The sequence below is a fragment of the Delphinus delphis genome, chromosome 18 (genome assembly GCF_949987515.2).
Source record: "Delphinus delphis chromosome 18, mDelDel1.2, whole genome shotgun sequence".
NCBI lineage: Eukaryota > Metazoa > Chordata > Mammalia > Artiodactyla > Delphinidae > Delphinus > Delphinus delphis.
Window position 1 is genome coordinate 38,177,957 of NC_082700.1, and position 26,069 is coordinate 38,204,025.

At 35.5% G+C, this 26,069-nt stretch overlaps 1 protein-coding gene and 1 pseudogene across 1 annotated transcript in view; one reads left to right on the plus strand and one right to left on the minus strand.

Annotated features, from left to right (window-relative positions):
- Positions 1-26,069, plus strand: part of PCDH9 (protocadherin 9) — a 984,388-nt gene that overhangs the window by 210,140 nt on the left and 748,179 nt on the right. The gene's annotated exons all lie outside the window — the stretch shown is intronic.
- On the minus strand, positions 7,089-11,920 carry LOC132413887 (TSSK6-activating co-chaperone protein pseudogene; annotated as a pseudogene).

Sequence of the window (26,069 nt, forward strand, 5' to 3'; positions counted from 1 at the left end):
GCATGACTAATCACTTTGAAAAGAGAAAATCTATCAGAGCTTTGAAAATATATAAGAGTTGTTCTTTTTTGTCATATTTTAACATTTTATTGTTTGGAACAGTTTTAATGATTTATGTCTATAAGTTTTCAAGGTTAAAATCAGAGTGTGGTCAGATAATTTTAAGCAGATGAGAAAATCAACCAAGAACAAATGTTGGATTATGTGCTAAATTTCTAAATATTTGTGTTACTTTATGCACAGATAGGACAACAGTTCTCATCCTTGGTAACCTGGCTGTAAGTAGTGCTGTGGAAGTAGTGATATGTTTGCTCTGATATATTTTTTCCTCTTCAGTTTTTTGAGATTGTTGTGAAGACAAATTTGGTGGGGAGATTTCTTGATTCCAAGCAAAGTTAATTAATTCATGTTCAAATTTACCTTAGGTGCCTTCTCATAATTACCATCCATTTTTTTCCCTAACAAATCAAAAATTAATATATAATTTAATTTTCATAATATAATTTTAACATATAGTTTAAATCATATAATTATATCTTGCATATTTATGTATTTGAAGCAGTCTTCGTTTTTATTGAAGTCCAATTTCTGAGTTTAGTTTTAAAAGGTTCAAAAGTTAAGAGAAGCATAATGTTGTAATGAACAGCTGCAGGTGTTCGCTTAAGAAATTAGAAACTGTGTATTAACTCTATGAACATAATTCAGCCATTATGGGAATTCTGAGTAAATACAATAGAAGAATTGAAGTGGGGATTATATCTATTAATGTACAATGTATATATATATATATATATATATACAAGTAAATGTTATGTCTAGCACATCCATATAAGAATAAACCTTGATAGGACATTTTGGAAAGAGACACATGCCCTCTACGTGACTTGCACAATTTGGACTGTACATACCTGCCTGCCACTGTATCCTGTGGCATACCTCTGGTGTGAAATCTAATTGTGAAACAACTGAGCAAATGTTTCAGCTTTGAACTTCAAAAATGTCATGAAGAAATTAAAAATTATTTGATAATCATTGAACCTGCATTTTCCTCTCTTTAAGCATTATGTAATAACAAGGTATGCATGTACAGATACATGAATATACATATATGCATATGTGTAGATGTGTACACACAACAAACAGAGCACAATATTTCAAGACCACTATATTCATTATGTAATCATGCAATTCTTTTCTGTAGGAATGAAATATTATTCTAGGATTGACTAAGATAGTAAAACAAATAGACTAAACTTTCAGCAGTGAGATATCTCTGAACTTATGTGCATTAAATTATACTTTGAATAGTTTAAATTGTTTTGAACAGATAAAATTTTAAGAAATGGAAGAACAATCTAGCATGAAAACTTTAGACCTAAGCAATGTCACAGTATATTTTTCAGAAAAAAAAAAAATGTTTACTATATTTATTCCTTCAGAGTTGGTTCCACCATGTAGTTTCCTGGGCCCAGGATGGCAGAGGTAGAGCACAAATATGTATTTTACAGTGTCCATTGGTTTATGTTTTTGTTTTTCTTTAACAAAACAAGCTGGAAGATCATTAGTAAAATCCCACTTCACCAATAATGAAGATTTTGGTATGAATGTCATAGGCAGGATGAGTGTATTGAAAATGTAATGAACTGGCCTTAGATTATTATATATGTATGCTATTATTCACAGTTCAAATAGTATAAAATGTATGAGTATATTGCTGTCCATTTTATTTATGAAAATTAAAATAAAACACCATCCTTTTCAAGTTTGTAAGTTGTAACAGTGATTTTCTTATAAAATAATTTGAGTCTGAATTTCTTTCTAATCCTTGCTGTCTTCAGTGAATAGATGTCTCATTTATTGTTTTATCAACACTGAATTGAAATGCACATTAAGTGTTCAAAAGATACTGAATGTCTTGCTTCACAGACTGTCTGGGAATGATTTCCAGTATAAGAAGACTCAATCAAATATTCCTTAAGCAATAAAGACATTTAATAATTTCATATCACAGATATCAGAGAGGTAGGCAGTTCCAGGGACCAGTGACTCAGTGATGTGAATATAGCATTTGTGAAGGGTAGAATTTTCAAAATTCTCTTGTCCTCCTTTAAAGATCATAAGACACCTGTCACAGCACTGATTATCATGGCTTCACATCCTTGTTCCAGGCAGAAAGACATTCTTTAAATCAACATACCCTCATTAGCACACCGTTCCAACATCTGTCTTACCAGAGATTGGATAACAGCAATTTTTCCTATTAATGTTCCATTTTTTTTCCTTCAGTCCTTTCTCATCTGTGACAGATGAACTCAGCCCCTCTGTATCTTTGAAAAAACACTTCTTGAACATTGGGTTAGTTCCTTTTATCCCCCTTCATTATTACCTTTTCATTGCTTACCTGGTGCTATCATATATATGAACATTAACTTTTCGTTGCAGTTACCCACAACTCTAACATGGAAAATATATCATTATCCTGCTTCAAAATCCAGTAAAAAGATAGATGTACTATTTTATAATAAATAATCACAACAGAAAGAAAGAGAGAAATTCTAATTCTCATTGGTATGAAGGTGACTATTATAGCCTCCTTACTTGTACATTTATGTTGAAGGAATGGCAAAAAAAAAAAAATGTGGACCAAAAGTCAGGGTAGGGTGACCAGCTTGTATTCCAAGGGTTTACTCAGACCTATGTAATTTTTTTTTTTTAACAATTTAGAAGGAAACTTAGCAAACAGACTAAAAACATGAGTCAATGCTAGAATTCAGGGACTCAGATTTTGCAAACTATAAAAAACATTCTGATAGGTCTACAACTAATAACTGATTCTTACTGCTTCAAAACATTGCTTCAAAACAGATTGCTGTACTTAGGAGGCAAGCTCTTCAACTTGTTACTCAGCAACTTGCCTGGAACAGCATCAATCCTCATATATGTATTAAAAACTATCTTCTTAAATTTTGTGCCCTTTATACAATATAGCTAATGGTACTCATGCTTTCACAGTTTATTTTTAACTCAAACTAAAAAAAATAGCACAGAAATTTGTCCAAATAGTCTTATAATGAGTCTCATTCAAACTGTGTCAATAACGTGTGATAACATTCTGGTTTTAGGTATAAACCTTAGGACAAAGGAGACCATTTTCTTTTTTAATATCAACAGAATTTTTGCATAAATACAAACAATGTTATACTTCTCTAAATTGGAAATATTTACTTCTTAAATTTTTCTTATTAAAGCTGACATTTTAATTTAAAAAAAAAACATTTAGCAATTGCCTTCACATCTACAGTTTATGATTGCTGGCTTTTCTAACAGCTTCCACTGGAAGCCCAATGGCTAATTGCAAAATTCTTGCCAGTACAAGTGCACCTGTGCTCTCTGTAGAATTGTTCCTCTTATTAAAACTTTTGTGAACATTTGTTTTGAAATTATTTTTTCCTCTATTTTTCGTTGGCAAATTTCTACAAAATCATATGAAGTCTTAGTAAGACCAGAAGGGCTCTGTCTCTTTGAAAAGAGTAGTTTCCAAAGGTAGCTTCTCTTAACTCTGTAATAATAAATCAAAAACAATACAAATATTGTTAATTCTCCATAAAGTACCCTAGCAAGGCAAATATTTCAGACATAAATAATGGAAAAGGGATCTATAAATACTCAAACAATGAAAAATGCAATATCTTATAAAATTATATTTTAAACATAGAATAACAAGGTATTTTGGAGGGTACATGTGTTACTTGAATTGGATTTTACAGGTAAGAAAAGAGTTAAAAGTTCTGGAAGAAATTATTATTGTAAGCTGCAGAAAATATGGATAATTTTTAACTTCATTATATATACATATATTTTAATTTCTTGAAATAACTTGTTTTTTATCTGTTTGCTCATTACAAAAAAATATGGATGTTTCCAGCTTTAGATTACACTGTGTTTTCATTATTGGTTCTTTTCTTAACACCTGCTTTCAAAGTAGGTTATGGCTGAACAAAAAAACATAAATAAAGAGGCAACATTACAGCTCTCTCAAAGCTTTATAAATGGTTCGATTTTTTCACTCATTTATGCTTTGAATACAAAGTCAGTGTGAAGCAGTAATTCTTTTTCTTTATTTTACTCTCAAAATGTCAACTTTGAAAACATAACATGTAATTTTAGGGCTAGTTAGTCTAAGTTTCCTGTATCAATCAGTGTTACTAGTAGTTTGAATAGATTACTGTGAGTGACTTGTTTAAATACTAAATAAATAAACTTACTTTAAGAGTTGTGGATGTATTAGATTTTCTTATATCTGCTACTTTTGATTGTGTTGTAAAAAAATTGGAATTTTTCTTCCTAAGTCGTCAGACAACACCCTTAATTTGCAATGGGAGAAGAGTGGAGGTAAACTTTAACATATGGAGGGAGAGACCCTCAACCTGCAGGGTACAGGCTCTAAGGAGGTATGAAGAGCAAACTAATCTTTTCATAAAGAGTATTTCAGGCAGAAGGCACCTGGATTCTGGCAGAAGTATACTCAATCTCAGTTGAAATTACCTACTCTGTGAAAGAGTGCTGGGTCTTAGAGGCTCTTCTAAGCAGTCTGAATTACGGGAACAATTTACTGTCTTCCACTTTGCTTATTTGTGCTCATGGAAGATGTTTTTTTTGCTATTGGTCTAAAGCTATAGGTCCAATGCAGGGTACACCTGGGACATTTCTTCTTCTACTCATGCAAGACAACGTGCAGTCTTTTTCTGTAATGGGCTCACTAAGCCAGCAAGAAAAGTGGCTGGCTCAAAAATTGTGACGTTGTGAGTGTCCCAAGGCCTCTGTTCATTTTTTTTTTTTTTTTTTTTGGTACGCGGGTCTCTCACTGTTGTGGTCTCTCCCGTTGCGGAGCACAGGCTCCGGGCGCGCAGGCTCAGCGGTCATGGCTCACGGGCCCAGCCGCTCCGCGGCATGTGGGATCTTTCCGGATCGGGGCACGAACCCGTGTTCCCTGCATCGGCAGGCGGATTCTCAACCACTGCGCCACCAGGGAAGCCCCCTCTGCTCATTTTTACAATGATTTTGACAGGAAGGTAAAGGGATTCCAAATATTATTTATTAAACTGAGAAAGTTACCTGGAAAGAATGAAAAAATAATTATAGAAAACCAAACTGAAATCTTTGAGTTTGGGAGTTGAAAAATGGAGAGTAATGAGAGGTTGCACTAGGTGAGTAGTATTATTTATGTTTAAATGTTCTCGCCAGAATTGCAATGTATTTTTCTGGTTGGAAAAAAAAAACAATGAATAAGCATGGTTCCATAATGCATATTGATCATTCAAAAGCACATTGCAAACTAAAAGGCAAAACAACGTAGTCAAGGCTCTTAAAACACAGGCGGGGAATTATGCCAGTAAAGGAAACTGCTTTGTAGGGAACGTAGGGATATATTAGCTTTTGAATGAAGAGGTTAACCACTGAAGCACTTTTTAGAAGGGGTGGAAAGATAGCAGATATTGAAAAAGGTAGATAATTCTTTATGGTTGAGGACAGGCCTCCATGAGAGTCTACATAGGATATTTTCAAGAATTACATAATTAGAAGGTGTGAAAACTTACAAAAGACAGTATTAACATTGTTTTTAAGAAGCCATTATATTTTTCTCATGATTCTAACTTTGCACAGCTTTTTACATATAAATTTCATCTCAGGACAAATTGGAGGAAGATATATTCTCCTCTCTTTCTGCTCTCCTTTCCTGATAAGAAAAAATTCCAACAGTTTTTAAAGTATTTTATCAAAATTATAATTTCATCTGTCTTGCCTTGATATTATGAGTTCCATGACAGCAGATCACTTTTTCATTCATTTTTGCATAATCAGTGTTTAAGTCAAAATATTTATTGAATAAATCAAGAAATTGATAAAAAATATATTAACAGACTTGTTTAAAATTACAGAATTCATATAAGCTATTTTTAGAAGGTAATTTTATTTCAGACCAACATAATTTTGCCAGAATTATCTTTCTGATTAATTCAACTCTAATAGTCAAACTTTAAGTTAAGAAAGAATAAAACTCTTCGAAGATGTCAAAATTTGTCTAGCCCTTATTTAAATGTATAGGTAATCCATCAAAATTAAGGTGTCATTTATTCTAAGGTGTCAGTGTGTGTGTACTGTAAATAGGTATTAAAATGACATATTTTTCAATGTAGAGAAGTAACAGGTATTATTAAAATATATAGAAGAAAAACATATTAAGGATGAAAGTACAAGAAAGGAAAGTTTAAAATTTGTAGTCTCATAAGTCTTAGGTTAACTAACTTTAATAGTTAAACATCTTTATCTTTTTTCTCTAAGTTTCTCACTTTAAAAATGAATTCATTCTATGTATAGAATGAATATGTTTTGCTTATTGAAATGCAACCAGCTAGCACATTAATCCTTAGCAGTGCTCGGAAGTACTGGGAGAGGATTGAGGGACTGGTTGGGGGAGGGGAGAAAAATGGAAATTATCTGGGAGTGGAAATGAAAACAAAACAAAAAGAGAACACATGTAATTGAAGGAAAGATGGGAGTGGGTATCAAGAACAAATTCACCTGCTTCATCATTTTGCTTCAGGTACACATTCTATGAATAATCTACAGAAATGAAAATGAAGTTCTTCTACCTGTGGCAACATGGAAGAATCTTATAAATATGATATTGAATGAAAGAAGCCAGTTACAAAAAAAATGTACAATTCCATTTCTATAGAGATTTTTAAAAAGACAAAGGTAACTTATGGTGTTAGAAGTCAGGAAAGTGGTTAGGGACGGTGTTATAACTGGGAGAGGGGACAAGGGAGGTTTTTTTTAATGCTGATAGTATACTATTTCTTGATCTAGCTCATAGGATGACAAACATTTTCTGTAAAAAGCCAGATAGTAAATATTTCAGGCTTTGCAGGTGAAATAATCTGTCTTAACTACTCAGTTCTGTTCTAGTGCAAAGGCAACTATAGATAATATGTAAATAAATAGGTATTGCTGTGTAAAAAAAAAAAAAAGAATTCATTCTATGTATATAGTGTTTTTCTTACTTTAAAATACATAATAACTGTTTATCATAAAATGTTTGTTACTTTTTTTAAATTTTTCCACAATTCATTTACTGAATTGGAGAGGTGATTTAACAACAGATTACGAGATAAGGCTGGGAGAGAAGAGTTCTTGCTTTCTCTCCCAGGAGACAGTTGTGTCATGGATGCTTTTAAATTTTCCAAAATAGCCATCTGCGGTTGGGCAAGCTGGGTCTGAAGCTGGAGATTGGCATACATACATTCTAGGAGTCCTAGGTATTCCTTGGGCTTGTGGTCAATTCCCGAGGGCAGCTTTGTTGTCGGGATTTTCAGGAAAGTAGCTGGTGGGGAACTTTCTTGAAGATTAATAACGCTGCGGGAGGGTTTGTCTTGACAAAGAGGCACAGCATTACCTTCCTCTTTGTCTCTTCTATTAGTAGGATGACTAGAACGCCGCTACAGCTGAACACCAACAGGTGTGATGCCTACAGTGTTAATTGAAAGCCTCAATCCCAGCACCTTGTAGCTGATACACATGTGCAGTCATTTGTTACTTTTTTAAAAGAACATAGCACAAAAGATAAAACATAGGCACAAAATCAGCTACACAGTGGTAACACTAATGCTATATAGTATAATACTATAGTATTACATAGTATTATATAATATTATAGCATTATATTATATTATAGTATTATATATAAATATATGTAGTAAAAGCACATATACATATTCTTTAACCTATCTTTTAGAAACATTCAAAATGGATTTATTGAGGTAAGACTGACAGGGAATAAGATGTGCATGTTTAAAATGTAACTTGTGGGCCTTCCCTGGTGGCGCAGTGGTTGAGTCCGCCTGCCGATGCAGGGGACACAGGTTCATGCCCCTGTCCAGGAAGATCCCACATGCCGCGGAGTGGCTGGGCCCGTGAGCCATGGCCGCTGAGCCTGCGCATCTGGAGCCTGTGCTCCGCAACGGGGGAGGCCACAACAGTGAGAGGCCCGCATACTGCAAAAAAAAAAAAAAAAAAAGTAACTTGGTAAGTTTTGAAATGTGGGTATACCTGCGAAACCATTACCACAATCAAAATAGTGGACATCTCAAACATCAACAAAAGTTCCCTCAAGCCTTTGTAACCACTCCTTCCCACCTTCCCCTAGTAATATTCAGTCTACTGTTTCAAAAATGGGATTGCTTTTAACTTAGCACATAGTGGAATGCAACAAGTGGAAATTAAGTAGATCAATATTAATTTCATGCTCCGACGTGATTTTTTTCCAAAGAGAATATTTTAATTTTTGATGCCAGTGGCAAGATCATAATTATGTACGTTTGAATGTGCTCCTGCGGTCTGGAGAGAAAAATGAAACAAAGGGGCTTCCCTCAATAGAAATAGAGATTTTTGAATACTTAATGAAGAGTAAGGAAACATTCATATTAGATTTTCTTGGTCATCTCATGAATTATATTTGAAATGACTTAGTTTTCATTTTTCATTACATTTGTCCAGTGTTCTAGTAGTGTCCTATAACAGATGGCTTGGCTTTTCACAGAAGAGTTAAGATAAAACATGCTAAACAATTTTCACATGTCCATTTAGAAGAGAAAGTTAGAATACAGTACCATAGTAAACAATAACTTCTTCCCTAGCATGTGTACACACAAACATACTCACACAGACACATGTTTATTACATATTGTACTGATATAAAGGATGAATAGCTCACAATTTACAATAACATATTTCATGCTAAATTTCACATAACCAAATGATTCTTACAGAATATTTTCATTTAACTGGCAAATGACAAATGAGTATACTTCTGACATGAATCTTCTGATATTTTCATTTATGTTAATAGGCAAAACAGAAGTAAAAGAGAAGTAAGACATATTTCAGAACTTCATTCATTCATCAACAATGTAAGCACTTATTTGTTTAATCAGGTGGTAGTTTTCAAATGTTGGAAGAGCATTTCATCATCTTCTACTATGTGCAAGTAATGGCTACAGATATGACACAGTTTAAGTTTATTCTGTATTAATATTTTCTCCATCACTCTCAAGTTTAGATAATCAACAAATCACTAAATCAAGCCCTGTGTATTTGGTAATTTCTATGGTGTGAGTCCTTCAAGCTACCAACATGATATCACAGAGCATGGAGTTGAAAAGGGATGCACATACGGTGCATTACATACTATCTGTACCATACACTTACAATAGATGGAACAACTTCGAGATCATTGACAAGAGTAAAAGTTGGTAAAGCAATGATTTTAATATAATTTACTAAATCATAAGTTCTTATATATTAATTTTTAACAATGACTGTGTTTAGTAACTGGATCACAAAATTCCTGAAAATTTAACAGCTCCAGTGCACTGTTGCCCATAGAGTGTTGCACTCCTAAACATGGAAATTATGACCAATGGCCATTGAGTATGGTGGGAGTTAGCTTATTCTAACAGAAACTTTTGCTCTTTAATAGTTAATCATCTGGTTTTGGTCAATCTTTGCTAAAGTTTTCACCAGACTATTAAAGTTCTATATCATTTGATCTAAAAGGTTCAATGTTTTCCCATCATCCATTTACATTAAAATACACTGATTTGAAGGTAAAATACAAATTTCTCATTTGGTTGGCTTCCTGATAAAGAATTTAGAGTAGTACATGGACTGACAGTTGCATGAAGGTTTTGTTTTTCTGAAGGGCCAAGAAAACAATTTTGGCAACAAGAGCTACTGTTATCCCTATCACTTCTCTTCCTCCTTATCTTCCTCTTGCTTTTTTTTTTTTTTTTTTTCCTTTTTCTCCTCCAGATAGAAACCCTCATAAAATGGGATATCCTTAAAATATAGTCTGGTCTGTTATTGATATAATTTATTTTCTTTGTTTATATTCTTTGAGTCTGTATAAAGAATATAGTCTTTGCCTAAAAATTTCACTTAAGTATGCATTTGTTCCAGTCCAGCGTGTTTTTCTTTTAAGTGTTTCCCAACTGCCTTTTTCTTAAGCTACTTTCTTTTTCTGTTGGTTGCTTGTAGCCATGACAACAACCTGTGCTTAGCCATTGTGGATCTTTCTCCATCCAGGAGCTTTGGAAAGCCTGGCAAAATGCCAGGGATGTGTGTTGATTCAGATCTTTGAGAGGGTCCATTTAGTTGTCCAGTTTTTGATCCAAATTGAGAGTTCTTTGGTCTGTTTGCTTCACTTCAGGTAAACTATCTTTCATTTACTTGTTTCAAATTCTTGACTTGGCTGTTAGCTGTCACTTGAAGTAACTGTTAGAATCAAAAGATTCACTTCAAATATGTCTTTATTTTATGTTCTTTCTCATTTCCTGGAAGTTGATTATGTTGGCATATAGAAGATGCAGTTTACTCTAGAATTTCTGGCGTGCCTTTGAAGTTTTGAAATTGTGTTACAAAGGATGCTAATGTGATTGCTTTTTTATGGGTAATGGAAGGCAAATGGCAGTTGGTGGAGAAGAGAAAAAGGAGTGTGGGAGGGGAGTACCAATTTGGAACAGGTGCTGATCATTTTTGCCTAGATTAAGTAGTACAACTATAAACAAACTGTCTTCTAAAATAAAGCCTCAAAGTTAAAAAGGCTAAAAGAAAGGCTTTCCATGAGAGCTCGCCCAATCCCCTTCCTAAAACAGAAATGTTCACTGTAAAACAGAAGTTGCAAATTCGTTAAGAGTGGTTGGTTGGAAATAAGAGCCGAAAGAGAAAACTGCATTGCAGTGATTGGCTTGATTTGGTGAATAAATTGCTATTTTCAGATTCAATTTGTATCAATAGGCAAACTCTGTACACCTGCAGACCCTGTCACAGTATCAGGGCACTGAAGCAGCTGATCTTAAATAATCCGTTTCCCTTTCAACAATAATTGCACCCCCATTCCTGAAGCCTCAACCTAGGAGGGGAGCCTTTGATGTCTGATTGGCAAGCAATACTCTTTTCTATCACTAATGGAAAGAACACCACGGTTTGTAAATTTAAAAACTATCTCCGAAAAGTCGGCCTCCTTGTTTTTTTTTGTTTTTTTTTTTTTTTTTTTTTTTTTTTGCGGTACGCGGGCATCTCACTGTTGTGGCCTCTTCTGTTGCGGAGCACAGGCTCCGGGCGCGCAGGCTCAGCGGCCATGGCTCACGGGCCCAGCCGCTCCGCGTCATGCGGGATCTTCCCGGACCGAGGCAGGAACCCATGTCCCTTGCATCGGCAGGCGGACTCTCAACCACTGCGCCACCAGGGAAGCCCCGGCCTCCTTGTTTTTAAAAGAGCTGAGGGTGTTGAATTGTTGGAAGATTCATCTTTATTAAATGTGACTGAACACTGGAAGAGTAAGACACTGTTTCCTGCAAGAAAGTAAAGAAACCACATTTTGGTTATTTACAATGTTCAGTGTAGCAGGTTGAGTTAAACAGGTGTTCACAGAAGTCATGCATATTTCCTGGCTGAGGAGAGAGGTAGCAAAGTTATTTTACATGCTTTTCACCATGGAGCGGGAGGGTTTGGGGTGGAATACCCTAGTCTTCCTAGGCTCTGACTCAGGTCCCTAATTAGAGACCTCCTTGTCCATCCTAGCACTTGGAGGCTGGAGCATTTTCATGAAATGAAGAAATCTTCCATTTTGAGGCAAATAATAGATACAAATTATCTATTATTATTTTGAGGCAAATAATAGATACAAATTAATTAATTCATAAATACTTTTTCTAACTTTCCAATTGGTGAATATTAACAAAAATCAAGGGATATATTTCATACACGTATACTGAAAGAAAGAGAACAAAAATTTACCTTTGAAAATGACATCATAATTAGTGTTAAAAAGTGCCACCTCCACATCCTTTAGTACATTCATCGTAGCATGTAAAATTTTTAAACCCAGAGATATAAAAGGAGAAAATATGTGATTTATCTCAATGACACTTCTAGTATCAAAAACTTTTATGGGTACTTGAATAAAATAAAGCTATACTACTTGTCACTAAGTATGCACTCAAGTATTTAATGATTCCTTTTTTCCTGTTACGTTCATTTATTAAATATTTATTGAGTGTCTGGTACTCAGGCACTGTGCTAGGTGAGAGAAATAAAACTCTGAGTGGTTCCTGCAGAAATCCACTTAATCTTCTAAAGAGGGCTTATAGGTAGAGCAAAGTATTCTTCCTTGTATGCTAGTAGTTGTGCAGTACAGCAATATAACTTAAGCAGTTGTCACTTTGCATCTTGAGTTTGAAGCTTGACTAGGTCTGCATTGGGTAACATAAGAATGAATTGCACATTGAATGACAAGAAATGGAAAGGGAGACTGAAACTTAGATAAAGGAATAGGTTTCTTTTATTTCATGTAGGCAAAGGGGAAAGAAAAGATAATAGAAATGCCAAATTATAATGCGCAGATATTTATATAATGAAGACATTCACACTTAATTGTATACTTTGTTTGAATTGTCTAGTTTTACTTCAGTTTTCAGTTTTCTTCTACTTTTTTTCACTGTTTTTTTTTTTTTTTTTTTTTTTGCGGTATGCGGGCTTCTCACTGTTGTGGCCTCTCCCGTTGCGGAGCACAGGTTCCGGACGCGCAGGCTCAGCGGCCATGGCTCACGGGCCCAGCTGCTCCGTGGCATGTGGGATCTTCCAACCCGTGTCCGCTGCATCGGCAGGCAGACTCTCAACCACTGGGCCACCAGGGAAGCCCCTTTCACTGGTGTTTTAACTGAAGATAGAAATCTCACATATTCAGATTTTGTGGGCTCAAAGCATTTCATACACCAAATAAAAATTTTCCAAACTCCTATATGATTCAGGTTAGCAGATGACAGATACACAATCCAATTAAAACCAAACACATTGTTACTGGTGTTATCATGATGATTCTATTCCCATTACTCTGCATATGATATATTATAACAGGCTGGATTGATTTATTTGACCTCTTGTCAGATATTTGTTTATTGACTGAAATCTACATGGCATTTTTCCCTCTGGGGATTTGGCTAGTATATAAAAGCAACATGCCAACTACATATTTTACTGTTTTTATTTTTCCAGCTGCTTTCTTGATGGACAGTCTGTTCCCGATTTTTGTCTTTGCTTTGCAATCAGTTTGGGAAGAAAGGAATATCTGCATTTCAGTTCCCAGTGTGGGGATACTTTTTCAGGGGTTCAAGCCTCCTGATCCATATTTTGCCTCCTTAGTAATCCAGACAGATATAGGTATTTCTTGGGTTGCTATGGATTCAACAAAGCTTTACTTGAGCAGTGAATCCAAAAATATTTTTGTCTGTCAATGTACTTCACTCCAATTTAACTGCAGCTTGTGTGGCTGGTGGGGAGAAGGCAGGTGGCTGGATGCATTGACATTAGTCACACATGACATAACATAGTCAAACTGGGATAAGTGAGTATCACACAACCAAATAAAAGCTTTGTTGTTGTTGTTTTCTGTATTTTTTTTTTACAGATGGATTCTGCCTATGAGCAATACTTGATTTTTAGAAGAAAGAAACATATGCTACACACACAGACTAAAAACATAACTTTGTACATGTGCATTCTGAATTATAAAATATAATAGTCTTATTTGCAGAAAACTGATAAAAAACATTTTCACTCAAACTTAGAAAATGGATTCATAGCTAAAGAATTCTTAGTTTGCAGATGATTGAGTGTGTCCAATAAAGAAAATTATTAGACAAAAGCCACCTGATCCAGCTACCATATCCATCGAGGCACTCTTCTTTCCCAATTAACTGTCTGTCATGTGGGCAGAACAGTTTGACCTTTGTCCCTGGAGCGCACCTGGTACTCCCCTTTGCTGCCTCTGAAGTTCTGCTCTGTTCCCTCTAGGATTCTGCCGAAGCTTCCTCTCTGCCCTCCAGATATCTGTGTCTTCTCTAACACGTCCACTGTCTACCATAGCTTGAGTTATTCTTCTTCTCCTGAAGCATTCACTGAATACATTCCCTGGCCATCGTGATGTTCCGGCCCTAGGAAGACACCAATGAAAGAATATATGAGCCTTCCCTCATGACCTTACAATCTTGTGGGAGAGCCACAAAAAGCAAACATTACAATAGAAATATATAGGTAGCAAAAAGAAAGGACCTACTGCCTGAAAGAAGGTGTTGGGAAAGGCCTCACAGGCAATTATTTGAACTGACATTTTGAAAAAGAGAAGATTCTCATGTGAACTTTGTGAGGGAGTGCATTTCAAGAAGAGGAGAAAACATGTCATGAATAATGGGGCTGTTCAAGGAGCAGTACTCAGCTTAGGACTACGTAAGGGAAAAGTGAGAAACAGGCAAGACAGGTGAGGATGGTTGTCATGAGACTAGATATTTGTGAAGTCGTGAGATCAGGAATGTTCTTATTTGCCAAATAAGTGAAGTTCAAACTTTATAACCGTTTCAATTTAGGGGGAGGGGGTGACATGCTCATATTTAAATTTCAGAAAGAAAATTTAGTTATCAGCATGCATTACTGAGTTTAGAAGCAGAGAGACTAGAACAGGGAGCATTACAATGCCGAAGTAAGGGATGAGAGAGTGCTGAGATGTTTGGAAGACCGTGTACGGAGCTTGAAAACATATGGAGAATGAAAAGAAGGAGGGGTCTAGGAGAGAGCTGGCAAATAATACTGTGAATACTATCTCTTCCCTCCTTGTACTCATAGGCACAGTGCTAACCAATCAGAGTAATCACTGTAACTAAACCTGGTTTTGGCTCAAGAAAATAACACTTCTGAAAGCCACCCCCAATTAATCAAGGAGCCCAAGTGAGGGGACATATATTTGCTACTACTGAGATAAGGTGACTCCTAGTTTACTGATTCACTGGGGAAACTCATGTGAGAATATGTTGTTTATTAAGTAACTCATTATTTGGCCATCCCGTTTATTGTCATGCCACATATTTTGTTTATTTATGTTCCTCTTGAAATGCAATATGAATCTCTCATTTTTAATTAATTTTACCCATTTATAACTCTTTTTCTAACTAAATTGCAGGTTCATTTGAAACCCCAAAGGTGTTATTTACCAACATAACTTTTGTTTTTTCAAACATAGTTTGCATATAATTAGCAATTAGTCCATGTTTGCTGAATGGATTTGCTAGCCATTTTGCCTATCACAAGGCAATGTCTACAGAATGGTGACACACAAAATATATTGCATGCTAGTGATAGGTGAATTGCTTCAAATCAAACAAAATTTGGTAAAATCAAAAAACTAAATAAACAGTAACAGTAAAAAGTGGGATTACTACTAATCAAATGAAGGTATGTAAATATGTCTACGTTAAAATGTTCTTAAATCCAGCTGAGTTGTGTATCTGTGGGTCTTTGAAGTTGTAATTTTCTCTCACCTACACCATTACTTCTAAACTAATATGTACTTTCTGGAGTATCAGTCTGAGATTACTGGATTTGTAATTTTCTCTGTACACAACAAAAACTTTTAACATTTCTATCCCTACTTCACTACTGATAAACTCACATGCACTATAGTTTTAATTACTCATAGACTGTTCAAAGCAAGAATTTTCTTAAATTCCTGAAGATTTTGTAATTCTTGTTCTGTGAGAAGTTGTTGAAGACAGGCATTATTTTACATTTGGGATAAATTTAAGTTCTAAAAATACTAATACAGTAAAAATGTTTTAACTATGATTTATCCTTCATAATCCCCCTTCAGAATTGAAACAAAAAATGTAAAAATAGAACCGTCTCCTCAGTAAACCTGGGATCATGGGCACATGCACAGTAACAGGTGGGTACCTCTCCTTTTCCCCTCACGATGCCCATCTGCTGGTACCCATCTGCCTTATCTTTGTAAACAGGGATATTTTAAACTGTAAGGGAATATCAATGTCTGTAAATTTCTTAGAGAGTAAGATTTATTTAGATTCCCAAAAGTGACAGTATAATTCACTTAAAGTGAAACTTCATTTATAGTAAAGCCGAATGAACATTCAGATATCTAAAATGTATTGTATTGCTTAAATTGCATTTTTGGTTTATACAGAGCCACTTTTCTTGGAGCAGGTTTTGCTTATGAAATCAAATTGTATTCTACTCTATTTCTGTCTAACAGATCACGGTTCTGCCCTAAATGAAATCATTCTATTTTTCTAAACAGAGGAAGACAGGACATGGCCAGCTTTGTCTGGCTCGCTCCTGATTCACATTTACCCACTATCAGCAGCTTCTTCTTTGTATACTATGGCTATTTCAATAGCATTCACATTGTTAAATTCAGAACTATTGGTGGTTGCACTGATTGTATTGCCCTTCTGAGAGTGCTAGAAATGTTCTCAGAGGACAAAAAAATGTCTTGTAGAAAATATCATTGAGCACTTAATGGGTGCCCTTGGGTCCTATGTAGTAGGTGCTATTACTGAAAAAGACTGCTGTGCAAAGAGTACGTTCTTGGAGGCTTATACAGTGAATTATCATGTGGAACCTACACATAAATGTAATAATATGAAAGAGAAAATGCTTTTATATCAAATCAATATTGTTATATGAGATTACTGCTAAAATATTAGCCATGAAACACGGCAAATGTGCTTGTATTCTGGTTTGGATGCGTAGTAGATTCGGTGGTGTAATGGGTCAATGAATTATTGGAGAGAATATGGGGAAAGTACAAATAAAATTTACTGAGTTGAGACCAAAACTCATTTTCAAGAAGTTCATTTGCTGAGCTCTATAGAAGACTTGTAAGATTGTAAAGCTTGAGGTAAATTGGCAAGATGATTGGGGAAATGACACAATAACTTCCTCTCATCGAGGTTTTGAGCCAATCTACTTATTTGTGAATCCAATTTATCAAATTCATCTCAAATTATATAGCTTGCTTCTCCTGAGTAGTTTAAATTGTCTTACAGACATTATCTCATTTGTCCTCATAAAGAGATGGGAAGCTACTGTTGAATGAATGCTTTATGGAGTGTATATGTTAATGAATGGAAATTCAAAGTAAGTATTTTTAATCCTTACTGTGTCACCCACTGGCTTTGTGACAACGATAAGTAACTTAACCTCTATGAGTCTTATTTTCTTTATCTCTACCATGGAGAAATATTCAGACTTTTCACTTAATAGCATGGGGCGTATTGTAAGAAGTCATGCCGATGCTCAAGAACATTCTTAGAATTCTACTGAAGAAAAGACATCCACTAAATTTTAATAAACTTAAAACTACACTAAAGCATGTTTTGCTATTGAATTAACATCATCTAAAGGCAGCATATTCTTATAGATATCAGAATGATTTTAATTACTGAAATTATTTTTTAAAACATTTCTTGAGTCAGAAATACTTACCTGGAGCTGTGCTGGTGTGAGAATCACAGAGATGAATGATATGGCTGCCGCTTTCAGGAAGTTCTAACTAGAACAGACATGGTAAGAACATAATGAAACAGGAGTGGAGAGCTGTAAGTACTGGCGTGACCATGCCATGGGAGCAGAGACGAAATAGAGACTCATTCTGCTTGGGTAGAATAAAAGGAACAATTATGCAGGAATAGAGAGTAGAAGAAGAGTTTTGGACCAAAATGTAAAAGATCTGAATAGCAGATGTAGACTGAACCCTTTTAACAGAACCATCAAAATTCTTAAGTTTCTTGAGTCTGATCAATGTATTTAATCTGTTCTATGCATCTGTAATTGTGATGGTGGTGAGAAAAGTAGATTAGAAATGAGTTGTAGAAAGACATAGAAACAGAGAAGGATAATTCAAATAGGATTTGATGATTTCTAAGTTGAGTAATGGGGTGGCTGGTGATACCATTAACCAAATATCAGAAGTAAAGAGGGGAAGCAATAGAAGGAAAGGAATAACAGAGTATGATTTTTCTAAGTTGTTTAATATTCTTCTGTATCTATATTTTAATCTTAAAATTCAGGTTATATTTTTAATATTAACCCAAATATCTGCAGTTTTGACAGATGCCTATGTTTAGATAACAGTAGAGCCATGGAGACCAATGTGCCTGTCCAAGGAGAATAGGGGGAGAGAGAATACAAAAGAGTGAAGACCAAATCCAAGTGACATTTAAGGGGTTATTCACAAAGGAGGTGCCCATGTAGAAAGCAGAAAAAAGTTGTAAATGAAAAGCCAGAAGTGAATAATGCCATGGAAACTCTAGAAGAAAATCTCAACAAATGAAGAGTGTCCCATTGTTAAATACTTCAGTGATATCAAAGGAACTTGATGGAGACCAAAACTCATTTTGTAAGAGCACTAATTGATTTTAAGAATTGACAATTACAAATTCACTGTAAGGTAGGAGGCAATGGTTATATTATAGTAAAAAAAAACGTAAAGCTAGCCAGTTAATTCGAGAAATGTAGTAACTAAGGGAAGGAGAGATGGGACTGTTATTTGAAGAGAAACTAGGCTCAAAAGAGATCTTTGACAACAAAGGATGGTTTAAAACATCTACAAGTAAATTAACTGTGGATGGAGGCAATGAATTTCAGGAGGGAGAATACAGCATTCTTAGAGGAAAGCTGCAAGAAGCAAGAGAGAGGTAAGATCAAAAACACAGTTCAAAACTAATTGAGCCACTTCTTCACAAGAGACCTTTAAAGGAGTTGGCTGCTTGTGGTACAGAAATAGGTCACCTGCTGGAGGGTTGGTTATGTGTGTGGGAGAGGCGGGAATAGATATTTTGGGTAGGGTGCTTATAACTCAGAACTTTGTTAAAGGAAATGGGAAAGGAAGCTGAGTAGATGTAATTATGGTACCTGGTAGCACTGAGATAAAAGCAGTGATTTTTTCAAAGGAAATCCAGACTCCAGGTAAAGCAGAGCAACAGAGAGAATGTTCTGAGGGAAAAGTTTGAGGATATCCCTTGTTTTTTAGCAAGCAAATTAAAGTTCTAGAGGACACAATCAACCTAGAAAGGATATTTTGCAAGGAAAGAGAGATTAAAGGTCTAGCACGGTGCTGTGCATGAGCTGCCCATGGCTGTTTCTACCCCTACAAACTGCCAGTTCTTTGTTTTCACAGAGGACATCAATGTGAGACAATGTTATTAGTCAGGCCCAGAACAGATGGGTGGGAATAATATTCCAGAAAGATGTGTATGTTGGAAGTTATAGAAAGTGATGCTTCTTTTGGTGGAAAAGAGTAACTTGCCTAGGTTCAAAGAAGGCAAAAGAAGTTGTGCAGTTCTGACTGGTTTTAAATTTGAACAGGAAAATCTCTTTTATGATCTGGGTTTTAAGGCTTCAAGTATGAAAGATACAGAACTGTTTCTGAGGAGCAAGTCAGCAGAGTTGGTATGGGCTGATGGCCGGAGTGTTGGTTACACACTGAGAATGAGAACAAGAGCATGGGATCCAGGGGATGCTCACCTCACAATGGCAACCCTTTCCTTCCTAGTGTCTGTCTTTCACCCTCATGGCCTTTTCTCTCTTGGCCACCTTAGCTTTTCTCATAGTTAAGATCAATAGTCTTATGTTAAACCTATTTTTCTCCAATTCAAAATTGCTTTCATGTTAAACATTTTTTTTTTTTTTTTTTTTTTTTTTGCCCTACGCGGGCCTCTCACTGCCGTGGCCTCTCCCGTTGCAGAGCACAGGCTCCGGATGCGCAGGCTCAGCGGCCATGGCTCACGGGCCCAGCCGCTCCGCAGCATGTGGGATCTTCCCGGACCGGGGCACGAGCCCGTGTCCTCTGCATCGGCAGGCGGACTCTCAACCACTGTGCCACAGGGAAGCCCCATGCTGAACATTTTATTTCTCCTATTTAACCTCTGATTTTTTTCTTTATTCATCAGCTATGGGCAGAACTCATCCAAGGACAAACCATCAGGGATGAGTGAGTCTAACAGCTGAGGGATTATAAGTGAGCAGGCTCAGTCTATGCACAAATCATAGGCTTTGTGGTCAACACGTGGGTTTCAAGGATATATTTTCAAATTAAGTTTTCTTATGTTTATAGTATATAAAAATCAAAACCTTGATCTACTTCCAGAGATCATTGATACTATTATATCAATGAAAAAAATCAGAGATGTGGAGAAAGAATTAGCCATAGTGGTTATCACAGATAGATAAATGGTTAAATATATATGTATGGCACATCCATAGAATGAAATTGTGATTTTTTTTTTTTTTTACTTAATGCTATTGGAAAAAAATGTTTATGTTGTAGTTTGCTAAACAAAAATAGGGTACAAAAGAATGATCCATATTTTAGCAGAAAGAAATGTGTGTGCATCTGTGTGTGTGTGTCTGTGTGTGCGTGTGTGTGTATTACAAGCATATGCTTAGGAAAAATCCTAGAAAAACTACAATATAATTTTCATATTGCTTATTTCTGAGTGGTCATTTCATGGGTGATTTATGCTTTTCCAATACATTCATCTAGATATGTTAATTTTTTTATAGTGACCATGTATCACTTTTCTTATTAATGAAAAAGAATACTTATGTGATCACAGCTATAATTTTATGTTACAAGTTTATGGCATACACATACACAAACACACACTTCGACACATTGTCTGGTTTTCAAATGAATACAGTGACTTCACCTAGTAATTGGCTCTAATTATCTCCTGCAGGTCTGGGAAGTGTGTGCTTTTTGCCATTATGTCTAATGCCAGCCCATTTACACGTAGGTCCTCTACAATTGATCTTCTGGGCCTTTCATGATATAATACTTAGAATTTTCTCAACAGTGTGACTCTTTAATCTTTCTATACACAAAAAAGTGAAATATTTGTCAATTAGTGAGTGCTTCAGTGTTAACCATTTGATTTAGTTGGTTGGAGGAGGGGAGTGTAGGAGCATCACAATGATGGGGGTAGGAGCTGGATGAATCAGAGGCTGTCTCTGCTGTTCATAAGGTGGAAAACAATGTGATTCACTAACCATTCAATTTATTTGTAGTCTTCCTGTTCATTAGTCCATGAATAGTATAAACTGGGTGAAACAATGATTCCGAATTTTCTTATCAGTGTTCATCCAGCAGGAGAAATCTTGAGGTCTCACTGTTTGTTTTGCTTTTTTCTTTCCTTCTTCCATCAATGATAAATTAGAAAAAGTAATTAAATACTGTTGGTAATAACTTGCTTGTTGTACCTTGAAAAATAATGTAGTTCATTATAGAAAACCCAATGGCCAGGCTTATTCTCATTCTTTTTCTTTCTCTCAGAAGCACACATGCACATGCATGTAAACATGCTACCGGATATTTAAACATTGTTTTGCTGATGTGATTATAGCCTAAATCTCACTAACTTTCATAGACATCAATCATACAAGTATTATTAAAAATACTATTAGAGAGATTAGAGTTATTGGGCTCTAACAGAGCCAGGTGCTACATACATTCTGTGCATGAATTACACTTTGTTGATGGCTTTCAATATTCACTTGCTAATATTTATACTGGGTAATAATATATTTTATAACTTTAAAAAAGGGTTAAATTTAACTTTTCATAGCTTAATATTCTGTTCAACAATTACCAGTGGAATCACTTTTCAAAGATCCTGTTAATTCTTTCAAGATTTAATGCTTTTAAAAAACTATATAAGCAATAGGGTGATTTCAAAATTGCAAAAAGAAAGAAAGGAAGGATGGAAGAGAGAGAAGGAAGGAAGGAAGGAAGGAAGGAAGGGACTTACTGTTCAGCATAGAATGCTCTACTCAAAGCAAGGTCCTGTTTTTATCCTTAGTTTCATGGTTTAGTTGATAATTGAACTGAAATATGTTCTCTTCATAAAACTTTAAAGAAGAGTGGTCATGCTGTTTTTCCTGAGTAAAAGAAAAATAAACTCAAAGCTAAGCACTTTATTATTTTAGAGTAGGGGGTTGGTGATATTAGTAACCACCAAACCATATTTTCAAGGAACAGGTAATCTAAATCTATCAAGAGCAAAAACATTTTGCAGGATAATTTTGTGAAGAGCAGCCAACAACATTCAGCTCTCCAGTCATCAAGCATGGCTCTAAGGAACTTTTTTAATCTGTTGGAGCTTCTACTTTTCTATGTAACTTTCATCTGATCAGTCTTTTAGAGGCTTACCTGATTGAAAATGAAATGTCTCAGATCTTATGCCAATAGTCTAGTGATGTTTTATATGGGGACAGTCTCTTGTGTATCTGTGATGTGTTGGTGCTGCACAAGGCATTTAATTATTAACACAACAAAATATTCATTAGTAGTACAGTCACTTCTAAGGTATTAATTTAACAGATATCTAGTGAAAGCATTTTAGCAAAACTTCCATCTCCCACAATAAGAATAAAATGCTTTTGTTTTCGAAAACTAGTAATTATTTTAGTAACCCTATTATGTAAGGTGAAAAAAAAATTAATAAATGATAAAATTCTGGATTAAATTTTTAATAATATTCCAGTCTAGTAGACTTTAGACTGCAAATGTAGGATATGGATGCATATTTTTCTGTTTCCTCGTGGTTACATTGAATACAGCATGCGCCTAATAAGTACTGTGAAAGACTATTGTGTAAGTAAACATTTGACATTATTTTACCATAGATTAAAATGAGCAGTAAAAAATGATATAAGAAAGCAATGTGGCAATATATTAAGCTGAGTCAGAAGTTGTTTTTGCCTACATGTTGTGCATATGTCTCAACTTCCTTTTTCTTTGGTTTTATACTGATGTAGGAAATTGTATGTCACCTCTCTCTAGGTCACATGAATATTATGGTGAATATTACAATGTCTGTGATTTTTTTTTGAATCTATAGAAGGGTAACTGGCAAGGAGTAAGAACTAAGTATTTAATCTTTCTGGTTCAGAAAAATGTAACTCAAATAGCTCCACAGGTGACTTTACCCATTAGTTTCTACCTCCTGCCAAAGGCAACTGATCTGAGTTTGAATTACTTTTCTTTAAATTGGTATAAAGTCCAGTAGAAATGTTAATGTTCACTGGGGTTTATCTGTCATGGTGGATAGGAAATCTCTGAGTGAGACAAGTGTTGTCACAAATTGGACAATGCATATACTTGTAAGGGAAAGAATATTGCAAATAGGCCAGCACAGTCTGTTATTATGGAGTTCTAAGTCTAATAGGACACTCATCAAAATAATAGCAATCATCACAATCAGTTAACTAGTATTTCATCAGTCTGGAAGCCATAAAAAATGACATTTCTGATATGCTTCAATGTCATTCTCCTGTCTTCCAGTGTACCTGTCCTGTTCGGAGTTGGTATAGTGCCCTTTTCCATGGTGCGGTGGTGCTATGACCCAGTGTGAGGTTAGCATCCTGCCTTGCAGGCTTTGTAGGCAACAGAGAGAAGAATAATGGTTGAAAGGGCCACCCCACACCCACTGCACCTCAACGTAATGGATTACAGCTTCTGGTTTAGCTGATTAAGAGTTAAGGTTTTGGGATCCCTTAGTTTGGAGTTTGAATCCTTACTCTGTATTAGCTGAGGGACTTTGAAGAAGTTACTTAACCTTTCTATGCCTCAGTTTTATCTTAAAACAACAACAATCATAGCACCAATAGTAGTAGCTTAGTTTAGGGAAAATTTGATGTTAGAATAAAATAATATGTATAAAACCCTTAGCACAGTGCTTGCCAGTAAGTCTTCAATAAATATCAGCTGCTATTGTCATAGTTATTTTAATTAACTTGATTAACTTATTCTTCACATTTCCCTAACACCATTTAGCTAATTGCTAGATATATAATTTGGCAAAGTAACATCCAAAAGGATTTTACATTCATTCTCTTCAGAGAGAAACACATATAAAGAACAAGTAGCAACACAAAGCAGGAGACAACTGATAAAACAAAAGCTACATTAGTCTAGTAAATAAAGAAGTGGTCTTGGTAGTCAAGGATGGGTGGAATTTGCTGTGGGAGAGAAACAAGTGCAGAGCAAAGGCTGGAAAACTTACAAACTGTGGGGAACAGATCAGACAGGGTACAGAAATGAAAAGAAATTTAACATGCTCCTAAGTCAGTGAAAAGTCCCAGATGCCTAGCAGTAGGAGAAGACCTTGACTTTGTGTGACTTGAAACTTATACATTTTAGGGCTCTCTTTAAGAAAAAAAAGAATACAAGTTAATTACTTTGTCTTCAAGGAGACCTGTGCAAATGAGGGGCCTTGAAGCTGATGTCTAACTTCACTGTAAATCCACATCTATCTGACAAGAGAAGTATTCACCAAATGTAATAAAATGAGTAGGGTGGCCTTGGTTATGGACAGCTCTGAAATCCTAGAAGAGGAGTTTAGAGCTGTGTGTTAGAACAATGTTTCTCAAAGTGTACTTCCAAGGACCAGCACCATCGGCCTCAGATAGGAACTTGTTAGAAAGGCAAATTCTAGGCCCAACATCAAACCTCCTGGTTCAGAAACTTTGAACCAGCAACCTGTGTTTTAACGAGCCCTCCTGGTGATTAAGATGCCTGCTAAAGTTTGAGAATTCACCTTGCTAGAAGATAGTCTCTGACTAGCCTATAATTAAGATGAATTAAGTAATGGCAAGTTCCGAAAGAAAGGGGTTCAGGCACATTATACGTATTCGGCATTGGCTAGATGAGAGGCAGGTAGACGAGTGATATCCTGTTACATTGTTAGCATATAAGGAGATATATAGGTAAAAGGGAATTGACTAGGTTTGATTGCTGCATTCGAGTATGAAGGAGTTTTATTTCAGGATAAGTCCAGGTGTCCAGGTTGCTTTGGACAGCAACAATGAAGTCTGGAGGGGTCGTTTGCTGGAAGGAGAATATGAGGTTGATGTATGGGAGAAGGTATAGAAAATTCTGCTTTAAACGTAGTTAGAGACACAGACCAAGACATGTTCAGTGCATGTTATAAATTCTTTTCAATTCTGTCCTAGAGGTGTCCCCTGGAATATCAATTTAATGGTAGGACTCACTCAAGTCTGACATCCCCCAAATCTGGTGTCCCAGGGAGGGGCAGGAGGAGGTCTTCAAGACGTGGGCTGCAGCAGGTGAACTAAAGATGCAAGACTAGAGGGAGGCAGGGGATGGACCTCATCAGTTTCCTAGGGTCCTCTCTACTCAAACCAGACAGGAGTTTACACCAGGATGGGGGCCCTAAATAGACTGGGGAGGAGGAGGCAAATCTAAAGGTGAGAGAACTGTAGAACCACTCAGAGGCATTGGAAATGAAGTTTGAGATTTTACAAGAGCATGGATTTTTGTTGTTGTTCCCTTTCATTATTTATAAGTCAAATAAAGGAGAAAAATAGTTACACTATCTGGAGTGGTATAGCATTTTTTTATGTTTCCACAACTTTTATTGTTATATATATATATATGTATACTTTTATTCTTTTAGCAATTGCATTGTATAAGTAGGGCCAGTATTATTATCCTTGTTTTTGAGGTGAGAAGAGGGAGGCCCAGAAAAGGAAAAATGACCTCCAACAGCTTTAAAAAAAAATTCTGGTTTGAGCATGCTGACCCTGGGATACGAATGAGATATTTAAGTAAAAATATGATAGCCAATGTGGTAAAAGGGACTGGAGTTTGTTGCAAGGACTGGAAGTACAACGTTAGCATATTTCCTGGATGGCAATATAATACAAAACAATATGTAAGTACACACCCTCCTCACCCCACAAAACAATAAACTAACAATTTTACAGATTGTGCACTAGCTGATTTCTTTTTTCTCAAATTGTTTGCATAGAAAATAAATGTGATATAGTTCTTTTCCCAGTGGGTAGCTAGTACTTAAAAGAAATTCCACTATAGTGGAATAGTGGTTTTACTTTCCAGTAATTTTGAATAGGCTCTAGCAATTCTAAATACTATGGAGAATGTAAACAGAAACAAAGGATTTTTTGAGCACTTTTCATCATTTTGTTCCATATTATTATGGTACTGTTTCATTCTCTTATTCCAAAATCAACATATTATATCTAGTGCTGATTGGGACTTATTCTAACTTTAATAAAATGTGCCTATTTTATTTGTATTTTTGCAATATATACATAATAAATATAGTTGTGTTTTATGATGG